Source organism: Panthera tigris, chromosome D3 (assembly GCF_018350195.1).
Source record: "Panthera tigris isolate Pti1 chromosome D3, P.tigris_Pti1_mat1.1, whole genome shotgun sequence".
NCBI classification, from domain to species: Eukaryota; Metazoa; Chordata; class Mammalia; order Carnivora; family Felidae; genus Panthera; species Panthera tigris.
The window spans coordinates 71,039,052-71,063,040 of NC_056671.1; positions in this window are offsets into that span (position 1 = coordinate 71,039,052).

The following is a 23,989-nucleotide window of genomic DNA, read 5'->3' on the forward strand; positions in this document are numbered from 1 at the left end:
ACACCACATCTTCTTTATCCATTCATCCATCGATGGACATTTGGGCTCTTTCTATACTTTGGCTATTATTGATAGTGCTGATGAACATGGGGGTGCATGTGTCCCTTCGAAACAGCACACTTGTATCCCTTGGATAAATGCCTACTAGTGCAACTGCTGGGTCATAGGGTAGTTCTATTTTCAGTTTTTTGAGGGACCTCCATACTGTTTTCCAGAGTGGCTGCCCCAGCTTTCATTCCCACCAACAATGCAAAAGGGATCCTCTTTCTCTGCATCCTCACCAACATCTGTTGTTGCCTGAGTTGTTAATGTGAGCCATTCTGACAGGTGTCAGGTGGTATCTCATTGTGGTTTTGATTTGTATCTCCCTGATGATGAGTGATGGTGAGCATTTTTTCATGTGCCAGTTGGCCATCTGGATGTCTTCTTTGGAGAAGTGTCTCTTCATGTCTTTTGCCAATTTCTTTGCTGGATTATTTGTTTTGTGGGTGTTGAGTTTGATAAGTTCTTTAAAGATTTTGGATACTAACCTTTTATCTGGTATGTCATTTGCAAATATCTTCTCCCATTACGTTGGTTGCCTTTTAGTTTTGCTGATTGTTTCCTTCACTGTGCAGAAGCTTTTTATTTTGATGAGGTCCCAGTAGTTCATTTTTGCTTTTGTTTCCCTTGCCTCAAGAGACGTGTTGAGTAAGAAGTTGCTGTGGCCAAGATCACAGAGGTTTTTGCCTGCTTTCTCCTCGATTTTGATGGCTTCCTGTCTTACATTGAGGTCTTTCATCCATTTTGAGTTTATTTTTGTGTATGGTGTCCATTCTCTCTGTTATGTCAAGATATTCTAGGCCCCAACCAGGGATCACCCATTTATCCAAGAGGCTTAAGTTTCCTTTAATGGAATAGAGTTTTAAGACCAAAGTCTGGACTTGTTATTGATAGTAGTTTTGTCAGATTCTTCTAAACTGTTAATGGACAGATGTAGGGAAAAAATTATGTATGTATGATATGTTGTGAGTTCATACAGATATTTCCAATTAAAGTTCAGGACTGTAAGACTTAACTTCCATGTTACTGTTGGGATATGGTTTTCCATGGATATCTTTTGTTTCTGAAAAATGTGGAAAGCAGAGACAGTGACCATCTTAGTTCTAGGCTATCTTCTGAAGGATATTTGTATAGCACACAGCTTTAAAAGAAAGATAATGTCTCTCCTCTGGAACAAAGGGTGGATTTGTTTACTGTCTAGTGTAAAAAAGATAATCTCCTTCCAGGACAAAGACTAGTGTAACATCCAGGGTTCTTTAAGAGAAATAGAACCGATAGGATAGGTATATTAAGGGAAAAAAAAAAGAAATTTGGCTCATGTGATTGTGGGGACTGACAAGTTAAAAATCTCTGTGGCAGGGCTGCCGCATGTCTAGAAACTCAGGCAGGAATTGATGTTGCAGTCTTGAGGCAGAATTTATTCTCCAGTGTTTACTGTTAAGGCCTTCAACTTACTGAGTGATCTCCTTTACTTATGATAAATTGATTGTAGGTGTTAATTATTATCTATAGGATACCTGCACAGCAACACTTAGACTAGTATTTGATTAAATCACTAGATAATCGTCACTTAGTGCTATGGTGAGAAAATGAACCATCACAAGCAGGTTTGCTTGCAACTCTTCTAAAAGATTCAGTTTCCCTAAACTCCAGGTTATTCAGCTGTTAGGCAGACTTACTGCATGTGCAGGGATCTAGGTTCCTCTGTGTCACCATTATGAGTTTTGGTTTTTTTTTTTTTTGTTTTTTGTTTTTTTTTTTTTTTTGCAGGGGGTGGGGCAGAGAGAATTGATGCAAACATAATGCTCATGCTTCTTGCTGAACTATTTTGCCTCTGGCCCTGAGTTTTTTCCACCAGCATCTATGAGGCTGTGGTGGGCTTACCTGTTAGCTTTCAAGTAGGGCAAAAGTCTCAGACCCTTCACACTTCTTGACAAGTCCATACCTTTTTCCTTTCACTGTGAGAATTTTGGTTCTCAAGAACACGAACACAGCAGATAACAGAATTAGAATGTTACAGGGATGCCTGGTGTCTCAGTCAGTTAAACATCTGACTCTTGATTTCAGCTCAGGTCATGATTTCATGGTTTGTAAGATTGAGCCCCACATAAAGCTCTGTGCTGACAGTGTGGAACCCGCTTGGGATTTTCTCTCTCTCCCTCTCTCTCTGCCCCTCCTCATGTGCACACACACTCTATCTCTCTTAAAATAAATAAACCTTAAAATAAAGAATTAGAATGTCCATAATTACTTAGCTGCTTTATCCCACTTTACCCACACCATTGTCTTAGTAGTATTAATGACACCACTGATTATTGTGATTACGAAGAATAGTTCATTTACGACAGGGGGTGCATATCTTATGCCTAATCTCCTTACTTTCTTAAGGTCATGTTAAGTCTACGTTGTCAGATTACATAGTCATTACATTCTCCCTTTTTACTTTCATTTACTCTTAGTTTTACAAGTGACTAGACATGTAATACCACCGGTTCTCATGCCGTGTCTCTCTAGCAATCTTGGTTGTCTGAGGTTTGTTCTATGGTAACTTCCTTAGGAGGGTCTTCTGGGGACAGTATGGCAATATGACATGAATCCTTATATGCTAGTAACAATCTGTGTGTTTTACATTTGAAGGTCAGTTTTGTAATAAATTTTTTGTCTCACATTTTCTTTCCTTATATGCCCAAAATACATTATTCTGTATTCTTCTGGCATAAGATATGTCTTTGAAAATATCTGATGATAATTTTATTTTCTTTCCCTTGTAAGTCACAGGATCTATGTGTAGAGGGCCAAAGGTTATTTTTCTTTACAGTAACTAAAGAAATGTACTAGGGTACATCTTGATAATAGTTGATAGTCTTGGGTTTATGGTGTTCTCTTTCAATATTATAAGTCTTTTTTTTTTCCATGAAATCGTTCATGAACTACAGAAAATGCTATTATTTATATGTTGGATCTTCTTTGCTTATCTTTAATAATTGTCCATTTCTTTCAAATATTAACTCTTTTTGATTTATGACATTTTCTTTACACCTGCTGTTTCTTTCATGCCATTATTTTTTGTGATCATTCTCTTTTGCTTTCCTTCTAGTTGACTCTTCTCTCATATAATATATTTAAAATTTTTCCATTTATACCTCATTTCCGAATTTTCCAATTTTGATTTATGTTCAGATATTAACTCTTTTTGATTTATGACATTTTCTTTACACCTGCTGTTTCTTTCATGCCATTATTTTTTGTGATCATTCTCTTTTGCTTTCCTTCTAGTTGACTCTTCTCTCGTATAATATATTTAAAATTTTTCCATTTATACCTCATTTCCGAATTTTCCAATTTTGATTTATGTTCTTTATGGTTGTTTTTAAAGTGTGTATTTATTCATTTTGAGAGAGGGAGAGTGAGAGTGAGCATGGGAGGGGGAGAGAGAGAGAGAGAGAGAGAGAGAGAGAGAGAGAGAGAGAGAATTCAAAGTAGGCTCCATGCCTCCAGCACAGAGCCCAATGCAGAGCTCAGTTTCACAAACTGTGAGATGACAACCTGAGCCAGAATCAAGAATTGGACACCTAACAAACTAAGCCGCCCAGGTGCTCCTATGCTTTTTATTGTTTTAATTTATGTATCTCTCTGTCATCTATCTAATCTATCTACCTACCTATCTATACAAATATACATACATATATATAAATGATTATACAATACGATTACTATATAGTAGTCTTAGTAGTACATACACACACACATATGTATATACTAATTTTGAGTTATTTTTACAGTTTTAAGTCATCTCCCCTCTTCAAGCATGTTTTGATGATTTCATTGTTTACAGGGATATTACTCTGTTTTTCTTTCTTTTGTTTTCATAGTAACATTGTATCAAACTTGATCTCAAGCTTTTCCACTGCTCAGATTAATGGTTTCAGTTTTCCTGAAAATTTAGAAGTACATTCAATTAGTTTTTTAAATGAAACTCCTTCTGTTGCTTTTGTTGAGCATCCAAAAATATGATGGCTCACATTCTGAGATTTCCTAATGCTCTTCTCCTCTTCCACTTTTGTTTGAACATTCTCCTTCCTTTCTCTGTATTGTTTCAGTCCTGTGGAATCTTCATTCCTAACAGATTATTCTCAGTATGGAGTAAGCTGGTTTTATAAGTTCATAAGGGCTAGACTGCTCCAGCCCTCAGTTCTTCCTATGGGTCTCTCATACTCATTATGTTGAAGTCCTTAAATTCACTCCTCAGTGAAGCCGTTTCTTATATTGGAGTTTTCATATTCTCAGGTTCGTCACATTTCTGTTGATTCTTTCTATCTCCCATACAGATGTCAATAACATATAGATCTTGTGCTGTCAGTGGATTCATATGCATACCTTGTCACCAAGAAACTTTGTTAAAAATGTTGTACGTGGGTTTTTAGTTTTTCTCTCTAATTCCTCTATTTTTATGCAGGGATTCAGGAAAACCAGACTGTGTGGCCACTACAAATGTCATCTTTCCAGAATTACCCCATCTATTTATTTTTTATTAAAAAAAAATTATGGGCACTTGGATGGCTCAGTTGATTAAGAATCCAACTTTTGGTTTTGGCTCAGGTCATGATCTCATGGTTCTTGGGTTTGAGCCCCACATTGGGCCCTGCTCTGAAAGCATGGAGTCTGCTTGGGATCCTCTTTCTCTGCCCCTCCCCTGCTTACTCTCTCTCTCTCTCTCTCAAAATAAATAAAGTTAAATAACTTTTATTTATTTTTTAAAAATAATTTATTTTTTTAAACAGTTATCATAATGTAGATGCTAGAGATTTAAAAGTGAACAGGGTGCTACATTCTATGTCCAGGAACTAGTGCAAAATTGAGAAAAAGCTTTGAATGCTGTGTCATTGTTCCCTTTAGGTTTTTTTATTTTTTAATTATTAATTAATTAAATGATCTTATAGGTATGATATGCATATAGGGAAGTGAATGTTTCTTAAGTGAATAGCTTGGTGAATTCTCATAAAGTGAACAAACCCATGTAACCAGTATCTACGTTAAAAAAACAGAATATTCTCAGTATCTGTCCATTTGCTCCCTTCCTTTCTAGATCCTCTGACTTCTGATAGCTTAGGAGTAACCACTCTCCTGACGTCTAACAGTGATATTAACTTTGCTTGTTTTTGCTATTTTGTGAATGGAATGATATGATACATATATTTTATGTCTTTCTTTTGTTCAACATTGTGCTTATTATGTTCATCACTATTGTTGTATACAGTTGTAGTTTTCATTTCTATGTGAATAAACCAGAATTTATCTATTCTACTGAATGTGAATATTTACATACTGATTTGGGACTATAATGTATAATGGTTTTATGAACATCCTAGTACATGACTTCTGACAAACAAATGTATGCATCTTTGTTAGATATCTCCCAACTAAGGATAGAATTGGTGAGTCAAAAATTAAGCATATATTCAGTTTTAGTAGATACTTTTAAACTTTTTTTCAAAGAGATTGTGCTGCCAATTAAATTTTCATTCAGTGCTGGGTGAGAGGAAAGCTATGACCAAAACTGACCTTTAAGAAAATAGTTCAGGGAATTCTTTGTAAGAGTAGATTGGAAGAGAGAAACAATGAAAATAAAGAAACTAGGTTAGCTATTAAAGAAGACAATAAGGGATTAGAATATATTAAATGGAATAAAGGTAAATGTATGGATATATGTCACTGTGTGCTCCTAGAATCTGCTAAACCTGTGTGAGGGAGAACACATAATGGTATTTTTTTGAATGTTTATTTTCAGAGAGAGAGAATGTGCACATGCATGGGGGAGGGGCAGAGAGAGGGAGAGAGAGAGAGAATCCCAAGCAGGCTCTGTGCCACTAGTGTGGAGTCTGAAGTGGGGCCTGATCCCATGACTGTGAGATCACAATCTGAGCCGAAAACAAGAGTCAGATGCTTAACCAACTGAGACACCCAGGCACCCATGACAGTTTGTATAGAAGTTTGAAGGGGATGAGGGTGCTGAGTTCAGGTACGCCCTGCCAATGCGGAAAGACAGACCTCAGGGCCTTACTTATATGTGGCCCTGTCCTTCTGCCTCATTTCCTGTTCCTACAAGTCTTGAGTTGATCCCACAGGCTTCCTGGAACCATGTAAATTAATGAGTAAAAGACCATATATTTTTTTACACTTAACTAGTAAGGCAGTGATTTCAATAATACAGGGTCCTGATAACATAAAACACCCATTGAGAAGAATCTGCAATTACTGCCTTCCACTTCACGCTACTATATCATTTTTATTTTATGTCACACACAAAAGTTCTTTAAAGGAGCTAATCGAGATTGACAGCGCCTGGGCCGCAGCTCTTCCCTGTGAGGTAAACAAGTGAACACCCACTTCTTTATGCCTAGGCAGTGCTGCCTCTACCTGGATTCCTGTGCTCAAAGCCCAGAGCTCTGAATTGTAAGGACCTGGTTACCTGCTTTTCCCCAGCCTACCCTTTCTTATGAATATGAAGGAAAGTGTTCCCTGATAGCCTGAGGAAGGGAAGGTGACACCACTAACTTCACATCATGCAGATATCTTGTTGTTCCCACCATGCAGAAATCTCGTTGTTGGGTAGAGCTTTTCTGTGTTCTACAATTTTCTTCAGTCTTCAAATACTGATGAAATTCGTGTGTGAACAGACTTTTTGCCTCTTATGAGCCCATCTGTTTCTGCTGTTAATTTTTCACCTTGAGCCCTAATTATAACTGACTCCAGGCATAAGGGCCAATGACATCACTGTCAGGAGATCAGGACTTCAGGTGGGAAATAAGGTGCTGGAGCAGATGGACATCCTCTGAGCAAAGATCTTGATGTTTTGTAAATATTTATTGCTTAAGAATGAGTGTGAAAGGAAATACTGAATACGGAAGGAAGGAAAGTAACTCCTAACTGTACTGCCCGCTCCCTTTTTTTTCTCTTTCTAAATTCTCACATGGCCTCAGAAGTATAGTGCTGTGAATTATAGGTATTGGAATAACACTTTTAGTAAGCTGGTTTCCCTAGGGTCCAGAATAACTGGCTTGGCTTTCAGATTAACAGGAGAGTCTGGATCTCATACCATCAGCATCCCAGGAGTAGCCAAATTCAACAGCTAGAAGACACTCATAGGAGGAATCCATTGCAAAATTTGTGGAGTACCAGTCTTTTTCCACATTAAAAGCAGACTCAATTCTTACAGATTTAGCTCTGTTCCTATCTCATGATAACTCATGGGACCATTGTTACAGGAGGCAGGAAGAGAAGATCTTCTTTTCCTTTAACGTGTTTTATGATATGGAGCTTCAGCCAATCAGCTGTCTAGGAAGTTACCTGAACTATGTCCGTCTCATACGTGTGTTCTAAGAATCCATAATGTTCTTCATCAAGGATGAAACACATCCAAATATAGAGAAATATAGAGAAATATAGAGAAAAAGAAGATTATAGGATGAGACACAAAATTTTAATAAATACATGAGGGAGATTAAGAATTCTAAGATAGTCTCCAAGGAGTGAAATACCCAATTGCTAGTTAAACCCCTCCTCTCTTCTTTTTAAAAAATTGTTTTTTCCAAATAAAATCTGTCTTTTATGACTGTTCTGCTCATACTCCATTATTGGTAGAGTAGGACAGTTTATGCCAGAAGGAGTTAACACGAAGCATCTAATTAATTGAAGGGGCCTTGTTTTGGTCTGATTAAGCATCGCATTTCCATTTCCAAGGATAAAGTTATAAGCAGGGTTGGTTTTGGTTCTTTTCACTAGTTAAATGGGACTTGGCACAGTCTACCAGTCTCACAGAAATTGTATAAAATTTATTGTCACCTTTGCCCTTTAGAGGTTCAGTGAAGGGAAAAACATAAGGATCCTTTGTCATAGAGGAATTATCTCCACCCCCCGCTCCAGGCAGGGTTTGGTTCTTACTCTAGTGGCAGAAATGGTCAGGTAAGTATATCCAAACAGACTACAAGTCCTTGGGGAAGCTAGGTCTTTTGTTGACCATCAGAGAAGTAGGTTTCCACACGTGAAGGTACATCCACACTGACCAAGTGAGCAACTGTTGCCTTCACCTTGAGTTCTCAGACTCTCTCTCTTATGGGATCAGTTGGGTATAGGTTTGCTTCTTATTACCAATTCTCAGGCTCAGGGAAAGGTTGTCTATCGTATCAAGAGTTAATGGCTGTGTTGAGCTTTCTCTCTATTCTTCTGAGCAGAAATATTCTTTTGAGACATTGGAAAACTCAGGTGCATGTTCCCATTTCACATATAACATTCAAACTGTTATGATTTTATCAGGGTAATCAAGTGGCTTTATATTCAAGTACTATTGGCTTTCAGTACTTATGGGGATAATCTCGTGGTCAAAGATCAAACTTTGTGTTGTAAAATGGTATTTTTTTGGTTAGTGCCTAGACCCCAAGCAGGAGGAGTTTATCTCAGGGATCTCTTACTAAGACTGGAAATAATGCGGATCTGCATGGGCAGGTTCAGAGAATAGACAGATTTCAGCAAACACGTGGAAGGAGCTTAGAAATGCATAGGGTAAGACCATCTTTGCTGAAGAAATGAGACAATTTTTTTTCATGGTGGAAACACCATTTCTTCATAAGAGTCCTCAGCTGGCAGATAGTGGACAAAATCCTAAGTTATAGAGCTAAGGATCATATCTATATAAAATAGGTAGAAGATAGAAAATGAAATAAAGGTAAACTAAGGATTTCAACTTTTTAAAACAAAGCCAGAGGGTAAAAAAAAATTATGAAGTGCAAGCAAACAAATATGTATATGGAGACACACACACACACACGTTATTTTCTACTGCTAATCTTGGAAGAATTGGATTTTCTTGACCACAGGTTCTCTCATATTACCTAAAAGTAAGTTCACACCAGTGACAGTTTGTGGTTATAATGTGATCTTCCTCCTCTCTTGCTCTTATGCCCCCCACCCAAGGTGTTAGAATAATATAGTTGACATTTCAGGCTGAGTCAGAAAAAGAAGTCTAGTCTGGCTGAATATAGACTGGCCTGAGATTTCTCTTGCCAGGACAGCTTCTGAGAAAATAAGTACATTGGTTTCACTGTCTTCATTTGGAAGCCTTGATTTAGAAGAAACATCCCCAATTTCTGTTTTCCTCTAATATATATTAGAACAGGGTTTGGCATTCTCATTGGCCCATTTGGCTGGCTGCCTGTTGTTGTAAGTCAAGTTTATTGGCCACACCCATTTCTTTTCTCACTGTTGTGTATGGTAGCTTTCATACTACAAATGAAGATTTTATATACTGCAAAGCCAAAAATATTTGTCTCTTCATAGCAAAAGACCTAGAGGTCTCCAGTTTCTGTCATTAGAGTCTTGGTGAATTTTACCATGAAGTCCCAGTAGGGAACCCAAAAGTCTCCAAACATCTTTTAATTATTCTCTGTGACATTGTAGAGACATTAGGGTTTTGAGGGCAAAAGATCTGAGTTCACGTCTCAGTTCCAGCACTTATTTTTAAGATCTATCACAAGTTTCAGAACTTCTCTCAACTTCCCATGTAAAATTGGTTTGAAAACATTTGTTTTACAGGATTGTTGTCAGGACTAAAGTACCTGACAAATCCTAGGCACTTTACATAAATTATTATTTCCTCCCATGTTGTCCCACCTGTTACCCTGTCACACCTTTCTCCCTACTCCACCTGATTTAAAATTTTGGTGGACATTGTATTCTTGCTGATTGTGTTATGTAATCCCTTAGTAACGGAGCTGGAACAAATTCATATGAAAGGGGATTTAGTCACCTTTGTTCTGGAGACAACCTGGGGATTTCAGCAGACTATTGATATCTCTTACAGAGGATTGGCCCCGGTCATCATGTGCTAGATATTGTCATGATTTCTTTTCCAAAATAACAAATTAACCTTGTTCGTCTCCATCAAGAAAAGACCTCAAATACAGGGGTTCCTGATTTCAGCCTTCCTGCCTATTGGAAATGAGAGGTGTCAGCACCACCTTGACAAAGCCTGCTCACTAAATATTCTTAATACCTTTTGGCAGGCATTTGAGTAGAAACCAAGATGGAAAGAAAAAACATTTCTCTTGGATGTCTGTATAATGATCCCAACCTAATGAGTCTGACTTAGTAATTTTATATTTTGTAAATAAGTGAAAATGTCCTAGAAATAGCTAGAAGACTTTGCTCACTCCATCACTGTCAATGGCCTTCAGACACTGCTTCAAAGTGCTTCAGGTATCCTTTTGCAGAGTAGAAGGCAGGGGCCCAAGCATTGCTCCATTGGCAAAGCTAACTTCATCTTGATATGAGCAGTCCCTGACCCTAGGTTACATAAGACAACTTGCTGATTCTCGCTGAGCTTTGTCTTCACTTTTATATTAGATTCTCTAATTGGTCATTTACACCACTTTCAGGCATTGTGTACTATCATAGGATGAAAAAAAATTTTAAATGTAGTGTATGTAGCTAGTCCACAATTAATGAAGGGGTCTCGTTTACTTTGTCTTGGAGTTGGTTGTTAGGAATTCAAAATTTGTTTTCCCATAGAAAAATATTACAAAGCATGGACAGGTTATTAATATAGACCACCAGATTTTTTTTCTTTAGAGAATGTAGATGAATATTAAAATCTGTTTAAAACCATTTTCTTGTGCACAATGCTATTTTCTCTATAGAAGCCATTTAAATTTTCCAGTCTCACATACCATGAGCATACCCATTCTCAGCATATAACCTCCCCTTTGCACCAGGTCAGAGTGGAAGGTGAGGGTCAGCTAAAGTCCCAAGGGTAGCGGTGACTGAAGTGAGGAAAGGAGGAAAGGAAGTGTCCCCGGTAACCACAGTTCAGTTTGGAGAGCTCAGTCCCCAAGCCTTGGGCATGTTTTGTTTCACAAGTGAAGGAAGGAAGATGCTGTGTCCTCAGTGGGAGCAGGAAGAGTTAAGAAAGCTCCAGCACTCCCTTTAGAGGTGAGGCTGTAGTAGGGGAAGTAGTTGCATAAAAGGATTTGTAATTAAGCATCATTAGTCTTCTGATGACATCCAAGTTCTGTGTCTTACATTAGTGATTTATCTGCAGTTCCAAACACAATGCCAAGCAAATAGTAGGCTTGTAATAAAAACTGAATTGTCCAGGGAGATCATCCTTGGAAGGGTAAAAATAAGTCACTTTGGCTAGGATCTAGCTAAAATAATCCTGCTCAAATTTATATTTTACTCTCTAGAGGGTTGTAATCTTGCAAATGTTTGCAAACATTTACATACAGTGGCATACAAAGAGGGTGGAAACTGTTGATGGAATAGAATTATAAGTTCCTGGTAAGAGACTAGATTAGAAAATCTGCTGCCCCAACACCGTCATAATTCAAAACTTCCATCCAAGAAACAATAGAGGGGACAAGAGTTCACATTTCAGAACCAAATGGAACTTGATTTAAATTATAGTTCTGTGCAACATGGTCAAGTTTCTGTTTTCTCAAAATCTCTATTTGTTTATGGGTAAAATAGAAGTATTCCTAGAAAGATTTTCACATTAGATTGTGGAAGATCAAATGAGATATAAGATGTAAAGTGCCTACTGTATAGTAAGAATTTAATAAATGCCAGCTTATAGTATTACTCACTTTTAGAAAAGGTTATGTGAAGATTCAATGAAAGCCTTCCTACAGTTGCTGAGAACAGAGGTGCACCTGGGCCAGGAATCCATTTCAGATCTCTTCTGCCATGTCTGAACTCCCTTGAATGCTGATCACAGCCACTTCTGCTAATCAGGGTGAGAGAGAGAGAGAGAACGAAGAGGCATGAGGAGTGATAATCATGTCTTCCCTGTGGGTTTGTGTCACCCACCATGGCTTCCACAGCCATTGTGCTTGTACTCCAGGCTGCTCTATTATTAGTTTTGGCTGCTGTTTCTCCTCCAGCTGCGTGTCCATCAGGGTCCGTTGCAGAATACCAATCTGTCCTCATATGGCACAAAAGCAGTGCGCCAGTCTATTAAAAAATATCCCTAGAACTCTAGGCTTCCAATAGTCTTGATCCCCCACTGCTAAGAAGACGTCTGAAAGTTCCAAGGTTTCCTTTGTTATCTGTTTCTATTAGTTGTACCTGGAGTTTGTTACTCTGAACTAACTAGCCCCACAGCTAACCCTTTAACAAAACATCGTGCCCTTTGATGGTATTGTTTCCTTAGCAGACAGAAGTCAAGGATGGGTGTCTTTGAATTTGAGAGATGGTCATTTCATTCATCTTGGAAATACATGCACAGGACATCTTTCATCCTCTGCCTTCAAGTCATGGTCCCTAATTCAATATGTCATTATCTCACCTGTCACCTATACCACAGCCTTTTCATGAACTGCATGTTTATGATGTCATGGCATGAAACCCTCATGCTTGCTTCTGATTTCTCTTCTTACATCTCTGAATTGCCTTTTAATTAATCCATATCTCATATGTTTTTGTATCTGTTTAAACATCTTAGCTATCCCAGCCCCCACCTCTGGGAAATAGTATAGAAGTACATATCTGTGACATGTGTAAATTTGACACTTTCAAGCTTCTTGCTTTCCTAGGGTATTTCCTTTCTACACAACATAATCCTAGGTTGGCCGCTATGTGGAATTTTAGTATTTTCGGAAGTGTTCACTCCTATGGTTCTTAAATCATCAATATGCTTGCAAATTCCTCCTCCTCCTTCTTCCTGTCTTAATAGTCATCTGGAAGAGTTTGACAAAAAGCAGTTAGTTGACAAACGTCACCTGATTGTTGTGATGACTGGGAGTCAGTTGGACTGAGAGGGGACCAGAGCAGAAGGTAAAAATGAAGGGGACCAGAATTGGGGAGCAGACTGGGTCCTGGTATGCGCCAGAACTGTCCTAAAGTTCTTATACACATAAACACAATTAATTCTTGTACTAATCATTTGAAGTAGGTACATAAATGAGAATACTGTAGTGTATTTATAAAGAATATATACCATGGAGGCTGACTGATGGGGCTCTAATCCTAGCTCCTCTACTAACTAATTGAGAAAGTTACTTAACTCCTCTGTTGTCTCAGCTTCCTCATTTATAAAATTAAGCTAGTAATACTTTGTACAATTTTCCTAAGAATTAAGTGTGTTAATACATTTAAACTATGTAGAACACATCCCAGTATATAAAAAGCATTCCTTAAGAATTAGTTAGTATTACAATTATTTAACGGATTTAAAAATTATATCCTTGCCTATAGAACCTGGCCATGGTTATAGGATGTTTCCACCAAGGACAGAGTACCCTGACTATAGACAGTCGTATTTGTCTAGGCAGAGACCCCTAAAGGTCATTGCCAGCTGCTCTTTCTAGTAACTTGAGGAAAGCAGGACACTCTTACACTCCTTTGTGCATCAGTAATGCCAGTAGCTTCTCATATACTCTGTTCAGTGGCAGACTTTGGCATATGTTTCAAGAGCATTTCAACCTTTTGCATATTATTACCATAAACTGCTAAATCCCTTCTGTTACTGGAAGCAAATTGGGAGCTAATTAAGCATAATCTTTTTGGAAAAAATCCTGTTTGGGCTTTTCAGAGTGGGACAGGCCCTATTTATAATTCCTTTCTAAGAATTCCCCACTCCCCATTTAGAACTCTTTACTTATTTATTTATTAACTCAAGAAATATACCATGAAAGATCCCCTGGGCAGATGAACATACAGTTGAAATAAAGTACATTTTCTTATTAGAAGTCTTACCCATTCTGGTGCTCACCAGGCTACAAACTTCAGAGGAAGAGAAGGATTCAGCCCATCTCTGAATTCCTGTTACTTCTTGAATCATTAACAAATTGTTCAGCCATTACTTAATATCTAATTGTTCGTGCATTAAGATATCTAATTTTTGATATTTGCAAATGACATATCGGATAAAGGGCTAGTATCCAAAATCTATAAAGAGCTCACCAAACTCCACACCCAAAAAACAAATAATCCAGTGAAGAAATGGGCAGAAGACATGAATAGACACTTTTCCAAAGAAGACATCCAGATGGCCAACAGACACATGAAATGATGCTCAGCATCACTGATCATCAGGGAAATACACATCAAAGCCTCACTGAGATACCACCTCATGCCGGTCAGAGGGGCTAAAATGAACAATTCAGGAGACTATAGATGCTGGAGAGGATGTGGAGAAATGGGAACCCTCTTGCACTGCTTGTGGGAATGCAAACTGGTGCAACTTCTCTGGAAAATTAAAAATAGAACTACCCTACAACCCAGCAATAGCACTTCTAAGAATTTACCCAAGGGATACAGAAGTGCTGATTCATAGGGACACATGGATGCCAATGTTTATAGAAGCACTTTCAACAATAGGCAAATTATGGAAAGAGCCTAAATATCCATCGACTGATGAATGGGTAAAGAAGATGTGGTTTATATATACAATGGAATACTACTTGGCAATGAGAAAGAATGAAATCCTGCCATTTGCAGCAACGTGGATGGAACTGGAGTGTTTTATGCTAAGTGAACTAAATCAGTCAGAGAAAGATACCGTATGTTTTCACTCATAGGTGGATCTGGAGAAACTTAACAGAAGACCATGGGAGAGGGGAAGGAGCAAAAAAAATAGCTTCTCAAATCTCACTCCACTTGATTGGAGTGAGATTTGAGAAGAGAGGGAGGGAGGCAAACCATAAGAGACTCTTAAATACTGAGAACAAACTGAGGGTTGATGGGGAGTGGGGGAGAGGAGAAAGTGGGTGATGGGCATTGAGGAGGGCACTTGTTAGGATTAGCACTTGGTGTTGTATGGAAACTGGCTTGATAATAAATTATATTTTAAAAAAGATAATCTAATTTTTAAATTATAAGTTTATTGAAGTTACAGATCATGTCATGTTTATTCTTCCTCATCATGCCTAACGATTACTGGACTCATCCTTAATACGCACGTGATTGTTCCATTCAACCCCCATTTCATGAATGTGCCTCAGCTGTCTTTGTTCTGAAGACCCATATAATTGACCTGGTTCCGCCAGGATGTCCACCTACCATTTCTCCATTTTCATCGTACATGTGCTCCAGTTCTGTGAGCCTCCTCACTATCTTAAAAGTATCAAAAGGCCCTTCCACCATAGTGTGGCGCTTCTACTGTAGAGTCTTTGCACATACTATTCCCTCTGCCTCAGTGTTGTCCCTTTGCCCCCTTCATTATTACCCTTTCCCCCACCAGGTTAATGTTTATTCATCCTTCAGATACTTCCTTAATATCCTCACCCCCACTCCTAAGTACAGTTCTTTGATATTGGCAGTCAGAGAATTATGTTTAATTCATTGAACATACTTCTGAATATTTATAATTAAATTTTTAATGCACTTAATTGATGAATGCTATTTTCCTAAGCTAGAAACTCCTTTATAGGAGGAACTGTTCTTCATCACTGCATTTCCAGTATGTAATACAGTATTTAGCACACAAGAGGGCTGCAGTAAATACTTCTGAGTTAATTAGTGCCCAAAAAGTATTTCTGTTTCAATGATCAGGCCTTGGTTATGATTAGTGGACACAGTAAAGTCTTATAGAACAAGTATTGAGTGTCGGGTTTCATGATGGGGTAGACATAGTTCCAGGCTTAATCTGTACTGTGAATTGCTCTGTCTGGTATTCAGTAGACCAGCATATAAAGGATAGGAGTAAGACTAGAGGTCACTGCCTGGTAGGTCATTCTGGTCTAGGTTGTGCATAAGTAGCAGTGTCAAGATGGCATGAATCAGGATAGCAAACTAGAAATAGGGTTGGGTAGAGAAGAAATACAGATGATAGGGGAGAGATATGGAATTCTTTTTAATGAACTCATTTTTTACGGAAGCATGATGTACCAGACACTATACTAAGCACTACAGATCTATAGACAAATAATTGTTCCTTTTCTAGAGTCCTGGGGGATATAGGGGTATAACTAATCATAATGTGTTGTGGAAAAGCCTATGAGAGGAATACTGTAAGAAAGCAAATCTGTGGGTTTTATAGAAGGCTTTTTGGAAAAAGTAACACCTGAGTTGATCCTTGAGGAATGAGCAGGAGTTAGGACATGGAGGGAGATAGTATAAGTAATGAGCAGCAGTGGGATGATGTAAAGACCGAGGAGCGCTCAGAATATTTGAAGAACAGGAAACTTCTTCTGGATGACTAGATCATGGAGGACAAAATGAAGGTGGAGGGTTTAGTAAGTAATAAGGACATCAATTTGATTGGAGTGAGATTTGAGAAGCCATTGGAGAATTATCAGACACATCTGTGATCCAGTCTGTGCTTAGAAAGTGGCTTTGTTATTGGGCACCTGGATGGCTCAGTCAGTTGAGCATCAGACTCTTGGTTTCTGCTCAGGTTATAATCTCACTGTTCATGAGTTTGCATTGGGCTCCATGCTGGCAGCACAGAGCCTGGTTGGGAATCTCTCTCTCCCTCTTTATCAGCCCCTCACCCACTCAGTCTCATTCTCTCTCTCTCTCTCTCTCCCCCTCCCTCTCTCTCTTTCTGTCTCAAAATAAATCTTTTAAAAAAGTGGCTTTGTCCTTAGAGTGGGAAATGAATGAAGGAGGAGCCAGACTGACATCAGGGAGATCACCTAGGGTATATGAGTTTGTGAAAGTGATACATAGTCATGATAGGACAGAGAAGTGGTATTCGAATTTCAGGAGAGGAGACAGACTTTAGGTGTATTGAAAGAAAGTGTCAATAGAATTTGGCTATGGTAAAAAAAAAAAAAAAAAAAGACTTCTGACTTGGGAATTTGGTAAATGATGGTGCCACATACCAATAGAGGAAACATAAGAGGGAAAACAAGTTTTCTTGTTTGGAGGTAGATAAATTTATTTTTATTTTTATTTATTTTTAAATTTTTTAATGTTTATTTTTTGAGAGACAGAGCACAAGTGGGGGAGGGGCAGAGAGAGAGAGGGAGACACGGAATCCAAAGCAGGCTCCAGGCTCTGAGCTGTCAGCACAGAGCCTGACACGGGGCTCGAACCCATGAACCGTGAGATCATGACCTGAGCCGAAGTTGGCTGCTTAACCAACTGAGCCATTCAGGCGCCCCGATGAATTTATTTTTTTAAATATATTTAGGAATATGAAACGTCTAACCCTAAATATCCATTCTCTGCCTTTTCTTAAAAAATGAATGTACATGGTTTAGCTGGGCCTTTTCCAGCTTACTTGCAGCTGGGTGTGATCATATGATTAACTTCTGGCCTGTGGGGTGTCAGTACACGTGTTGTGTACTTCTTCCAGCAGGTGTTGTCCCTCTTCCTCATGTCTTCAGCCTCACTGTTGGGAATGTGGACATGTTGACTGGAGTTTCACAGCCTTCTTAGACAGTGATAGAAGCTGTGTATTGAGGATGGTGGAACACTGAGGTAGAGTTTCTTAAGACCCTGATGGTTATGGAGACACCTTTTCAGGCTTGGCTCTCAGTTTGTCATTCTGTGGATTAGTCAGTCTCTTTCTCCAGAAACCCCTGTCATTGTCTGTGGGGTCATGAACACAGTTGCTATAGTAGCAGAGATGCAGGTTATACATGGGCTTTAGCACCATGGACTTCTACTTGCCAAGACTGACCTGATTATTGCCACTGCTGAGTGCTCCACTGATCAGCAGCAGAGATCAACACTGAGTTTCCAATATGGCACCGTTGCCCAGGCTGATCATATGGCCACCTGGTGACAGTTTGTATACATTTGGAACACTTCTATGGAAGGGATAGTATTTTGTTCTTACTGGAATAGACACTCTCGTTATAGATTTGCCTCCCCTGCACACAATGTTTCTACCAAAATTAACTTCATGTATTTATAGAATGACTTATCTGACATCATAGTATTCCACACAGCATTGCTTCTGATCAAGTCGCTCAGTTCACAAGGCGTGTGGCAGTAGGTCTTGCTCATGGAATTCACTGGTCTTGTTATGTTCCCTACCAAAATTTGATGGGTTCCAGATTCCCACATGTCCGTCTTTGAGAGGTTTGAAGGCCTTGAATCCATAGTCTTAGCAAAGGTGGTCATGAAAGGAATAAATGAAAACTTACACTAATGCAACAATTTCTTCAAAGGTATGATTATGTTGTCATTGATACCAATTCAAAGCCATTTTAAAGTGCCTCTGAATAAGGAATGGGTTTTACATTTTGTATGCTTTTTTCTCTGTATTAATGGAAGCAGTGAAACATGCTAGCTTTATATCCAACACTTCAGAATCACACTGGATGAATCCTGATCTGAATAATCTTAGGAAAATTATGTAACGTCCCTCACACTCATTTTTTAAATTTGTAAAAAACCTTCACACAAGGCTGTTTAAAGAAAAAGTGTATGTAAAATGCTTCATATGGTACTTAGTACATAGTAAGGATATAATAAGCAATGATTATTGTTCTACAAGTCAAACTGTCAAGTGAGGGTCCAAATCTTTTTGGCCTTAAAAAGTTAATATCCAAAAGGAGGTACAGTAAAACCTTGGTTTGTGAGCATAACTCATTCTGGAAACATGCTTATAATCCAAAGCACTTGTATATCAAAGCAAATTTCCTCATAATAAATAATGGAAACTCAGAAGATTTGTTCCACAACCCAAAAATATTCATATAAAAATGATTACAATGCTGTAATATAATACAAAATAATAAAGGAAATATAAAATCAAAGGAAAACAAATTAACCCACTTACCTTTGAAAACCTTCATGGCTGGTGAGGGAGACAAGAGGGAGGAGGGTTATTGTGTAGGACAGCTTTCACTGTCACTAACAGAATCATTGCTATCTGTTGGCTGAAAGGAATCTTTTTCTTTTCTTGCAGCTTTAACAAGGAACCTATCCAATTACACTTGCTTTCCCATTTTTTGAGGATTTTGTGGAAATGTGACATTGCATTGTTGTTAAATAGATTCATTGCTCACACTGCTACAGCCTTATTTGGGTGGTACTTTTCTACAAAATTTTGCACTTTCCCACATTTTACACATCTCCCTAATCTCATTTGGAGTGAGGGGTTCTTCCACCTTTTTCTCCTCCTTCTCTGTAGACAAGATTCAGACATAAACTTCTTCTACAATCTTGCAGTTTTGGCCACTTGTATACATCGTTCGTACTTCTTGGTGATTTCCTTCTTAACTTCCACTGTAATTGTCATCTTTTTACCATCTTTCTTTTCAACCTTTTTCTGCATGGGGGCCATTGTATACGCTGTCATGGATGTTGACAGCAGTACAGTATTAATAAAGTCTTGTTATATACTGTATTTAATGTAACTGGCAATAAGGCAGCAGAGGAAAGGGTCTGTATCAGCAGGCAGTCTGACCTAGAATGAAGTAAAGCATTCCTAAGCTCACTCTTGTGTGGAAAAGCAAAGGACTGTCCATAGGTGCTTTGAAGTGACAAAAAATACACTAGTTTCAGTTGTGAGCACCTTACAGTGTTCTGAAAAATCACTAATTTCTGCCTAACACTGTGGCCTGAGATTGAGCATCTGAGCATGGGAGACGATCACCCACAATCCCACAGAGAGAGAGAGTGAAGAACCATTGGCTCAGTTGTGATCATGTAGCATTTGGTGTCCCAAGCTACGTGTATTACAAGCCATCACTCTTTTTTCATCTTAAAATTTATTAGAAATGATTTCTCATCTTGTGGGACACTCACAGAACAAGTTAACTTGCAATCCAAGCTTTTAGTATTTCCATTGATACCTGAAAGTTTTCTCCAGGCCATGCCATCAATCCTATGTATTCTTTGCTACACTGCAGGGTAACTCATCTGTGATAATGACTTGTTTCCCTTACAAGAAACCTTTGCATTGTAATATGGAGATTTTCAGTGCCCTAATGAAAATAAGTGACTAAGATGAGAATTATGGGCTCCTGGCAGGATAGAGAATGAGATGCCTTTGGGCAGGGGTCCCTTTCTGGGGGACTTCTACATCACAACAGCAGGAGTAAGAGGTTGCTCAGCCCGCCTCTGGGTAAGGCTAGCCAAGTTCTGTGGAAGGATAAATCTGTGTGAAATCAATACCAGATTCTATTGTTTTCAAGTTTTACTCTTTGCCTTTAGGCTACAGACACACAATGGGCACTCAGTAAATATTTGTTAAACTGGGCAGATTGAAGAGCAAGTGGAGGCTAAGGTTGGGGGGTTGTTGATTGAAAGGCATATCTTAGGACATGCAGAAAATGAGAAAAAAATCATTTCAGCTCAAGGATGGAACAGGTAGCTGAGCTGAGTCAACATGACTTCCTTTCATTTTCTCATTGTCTTGTTCGATTTTAGTTGACTCTTTCTCTTTCTTAATCTATGACAAAGAGCGTAATATCTCTCACTGACTTCACCAGTCCAGAGTAACAACTAAGACAGTTTATCAGCATTGTTAATTAACATAGTACCTAATACTCTGCTAATAGGATACTTGGCTATAAAATTTAGAATGCTGTGTTAGAAAAAAATTCTAGATATGTAAATTGAAACAGCCCTCAGCTATCATCAAATTCAGAGGTTTTTGTTTTTTTCTTTTTTTATAAATAAAATACGTCCTTGGAGACTGAAAAGTTGACTTAACTAGGAAGATTCACAAACACATGAAAATCCACAAAAAGTTTTCTGGGAGTCATGTTTTCTTAGAATGTCATTAATAAACCTCTTAGGGAACCACAGATCCCAGGTTAAGAACTTTTGAGGAAATTCAACCCATTTATTTTATTGGAAAAGGAACTGAGGCTCAAGGAAGTGAAAGTCCAAGTCCAAAGCCACACAGTACTTGGAAGGTTGACACTGGAACCCTGGGCTCAGTACTTCTATTCCAAATTCTTGATAAATTCTAATGGAGCTTAACATCTTATTCAATTTAACATCTTTTAAAATTTAACAACTTATTAAATTAACATCTAATAAAGCTAATTTCAGGTCAGCTTTTGTGAGGGAAGATAACACAGCGTCTTTTTAGTCACTGAGGTAGAGATTATACCAAATAAAACAGCTCTTGTTGTTTTTAAGTTATCACTGCCCCCCCACCCCCCACCACACACACACACACACACACACACACACACACACACACACACTCACACTGAAAGCCCTGGATTTCTTCATCTCAAAGCATACATTTAAACTCAATTTACTCATCATTGTGCCCTCAAGGGTAGTTCCAGCTCATCTCTTTTATTGCCTTTATTTTTATTTTCTAAATGTTTATTTATGTTTGGAAGAGAGAAAAAGAGAGCTAGCGAGTGAATCCGTGAGATCGTGACCTGAGCCAAAATCTAGAGTTGGATGCTTAACCTACTGAGCCACCCACGTGCCCCTTCCCAATTCCTTTAAAAGAAGTTAATCTCTACCTAAAGCATCAGAGAGGAAGATTGTAGAAGGCTCCTTAAATGTCCCATTTTAGATCTAAGACCCTTAAAAATTGGGAATTTATCACTGTATTCCAAGAGATATGTCTTTCTAATGACTGAATATGCTATGTAGTTTATATTTATTTTTTTCTTCTCAAGCTCATCTTGGATGGTTAAAACTTAGATCAAGGTTTGGTTTATTTGCTTGTTTAGTTTTTAAGGTTTCCAGACTAATAAGGACTGGGAAAGATTACATATTTCATAGAGTTCTTAAATGATTTCAGTTACAACTTATTTGGGTGTTAACTTATTTTTTATTCATTATATTTGCAACTTCTGAAAAAGATAGCAAACATTAAGGTTTTGCAAGAGTATCATGATTTTCAAAATGTCATTTTTTATTTGCTTAGTTTATTCATGTGTTGAATAAGTGTATTTTTCTTTTCTATGATAGTTGATTTCTAGAGAATTTTGACCTGTGGTTTCATACTTAGGAAGCATTTATTGTGTGTGCCTACAGTGGATTGCTCTGTGCTACACAAAGGACATGTGTTTGTTTCTGCAGCTATGAATGTGCAGCATTAAGTGCAGACTTGCCATTTAAATAGTGCAAATAGAAATATGCCAAAAATGTGGTAAACCTAATCTTGGATCAGCAAAGGGAAAATAGCCTATATATTGCCATGGTAAGATAAGAATTATATTTTTCAGCCTCTTAGAAACGATTATTAAATTGAGAGAAGACCAATGTACCCTTGCACGCCATTCTCCCTCCCTTTCCTAGTCCCTCTCCCTCCCCCTGACTCTCTCCCTCCCTCTCTCTCCAACCCCCCCACCACACACACCCACTGTGGATGCTAACTTGTCAACTTCATGGTATAGAATACCATGATACCTTGAAGAACAGATTATGTTTGAAGGAAAGGCAACAGAAAGAGTAAGAATTGAGAGTGTGCAAAGATCAATGTCCTCATCATCTGGCTGACCAGTAGCTACTAAGGAGACAAATGGAAGAGGAGGAAAGACATTCTCTGGGGTGTGAGGAGGGCTGGCTGTGAGGAAAGTGAAGATTAGCTAGTCTGTGCCAGGCAGAAATGGATTCAGATTTTGTGGTGCCTGAAGCTTATATGATTTGGGAGTTTCCAAGAAAAAAGAATACAAGATAGCAGATACAAAATTAAGTACAAAAATGAATATTTAGAATGAGAAAATATTACAACAAACATAAACGTATAAATGCAACAAATATCACAAAGATGCAAATTTAGGAAAATAACATAATTGAGTTTTTATTATCTTCTGGGCAAACCTCTATAATCCTTTTTTTAACTTAAATTTTTTTGGCTGCTTATTTTTGATCACTTACTTGAAGTGATTTTGCAATATTATTTTCTATAAAGAGAATAACAAGGTAATTAAGTCTTTCCTCAAGAATATCTTTCCTCTAAAATTTGTTTCTCATTGATAGTTCAGATTTGTCTTTTCAGTTTTACAACTCATTATGAATTTAGGATTGTTGCCAAACTTGGGAAAATCTGTATCATATTTCATTTAGCAATGAGGTATTACAGATGTGTTCTGTGTTTGTAATACTGGTACAAGTTTGTTACAACCACAGGGATTCTGATAAATTCTACTTAGCCCAATTCCCATCAGAAAGAAAGAAAATATCTGAGGTATTTATATGCACTTTACAATTTCTAGAATATTTTCACAAGACAGAAATTTTGTTTTGACTTGGTATCCAAGAGAACTAAGTCTTCCACTTCCAGTTCACACATATGATGATTGGTATAACTTTCCTGCTTTTTAACCTTTGTTTCTTTTTTTATCATCTGTGAGCATCTGGTACCGACAACTTGGCCTGTACCTTGGTGTTATGACCACAGCTGAGTTGGCACCATGGAAGTTAGGACTTCTTTTGGAAGCCACTCCTAGACTGTGACAGGTAGCAAATGCTTAATTATATATTAAAGTGATGTGAATCACATTAATAGGTCTAATAAACAAACCAAGTATATCCCCAATTTGCCTTCTCATGGAGCATTCAAATAAGGGATCCTCTGTTACAAGGGAAAAGCCTGATGCAAGGGGTAGAGGTTGCAATGGAAAGAGACAGTGATCTTTTTTGTTTGTTTGTTTATTTATTTATTTTTGAGAGAGAAGGAGAGCCAGCATGAGCAGGGGAGTGGCAGAGAGAGAGAGGGAGACAAAGAATCCAAAGTAGGCTCCAGGCTCTGAACTGTCAGCATAAAGCTCATTGTGGGGCTTGAACTCACAAACTGAGATCATAACCTGAGCTGAGGTCAGACACTTAACCCGACTGAGCCACCTGGGCATCCCAAGAAACAGTGATCTTAACTGAGACATGATTAAAAGATTTTAACTTACAACTTTTACAAAAATACAGATGTGTGTGAACATATTAGTGAGCTCACTAGGCCTTTGGAAGGGCCCTGAAACTCAAGCCTTAAAAGCTTCTTGACCAAGCTGCCTCTGATGAAAGACATTCTAATGTACCAGATCTTTCAGCATCCCTATGGCCCAGGGCTCAGACCTTAATC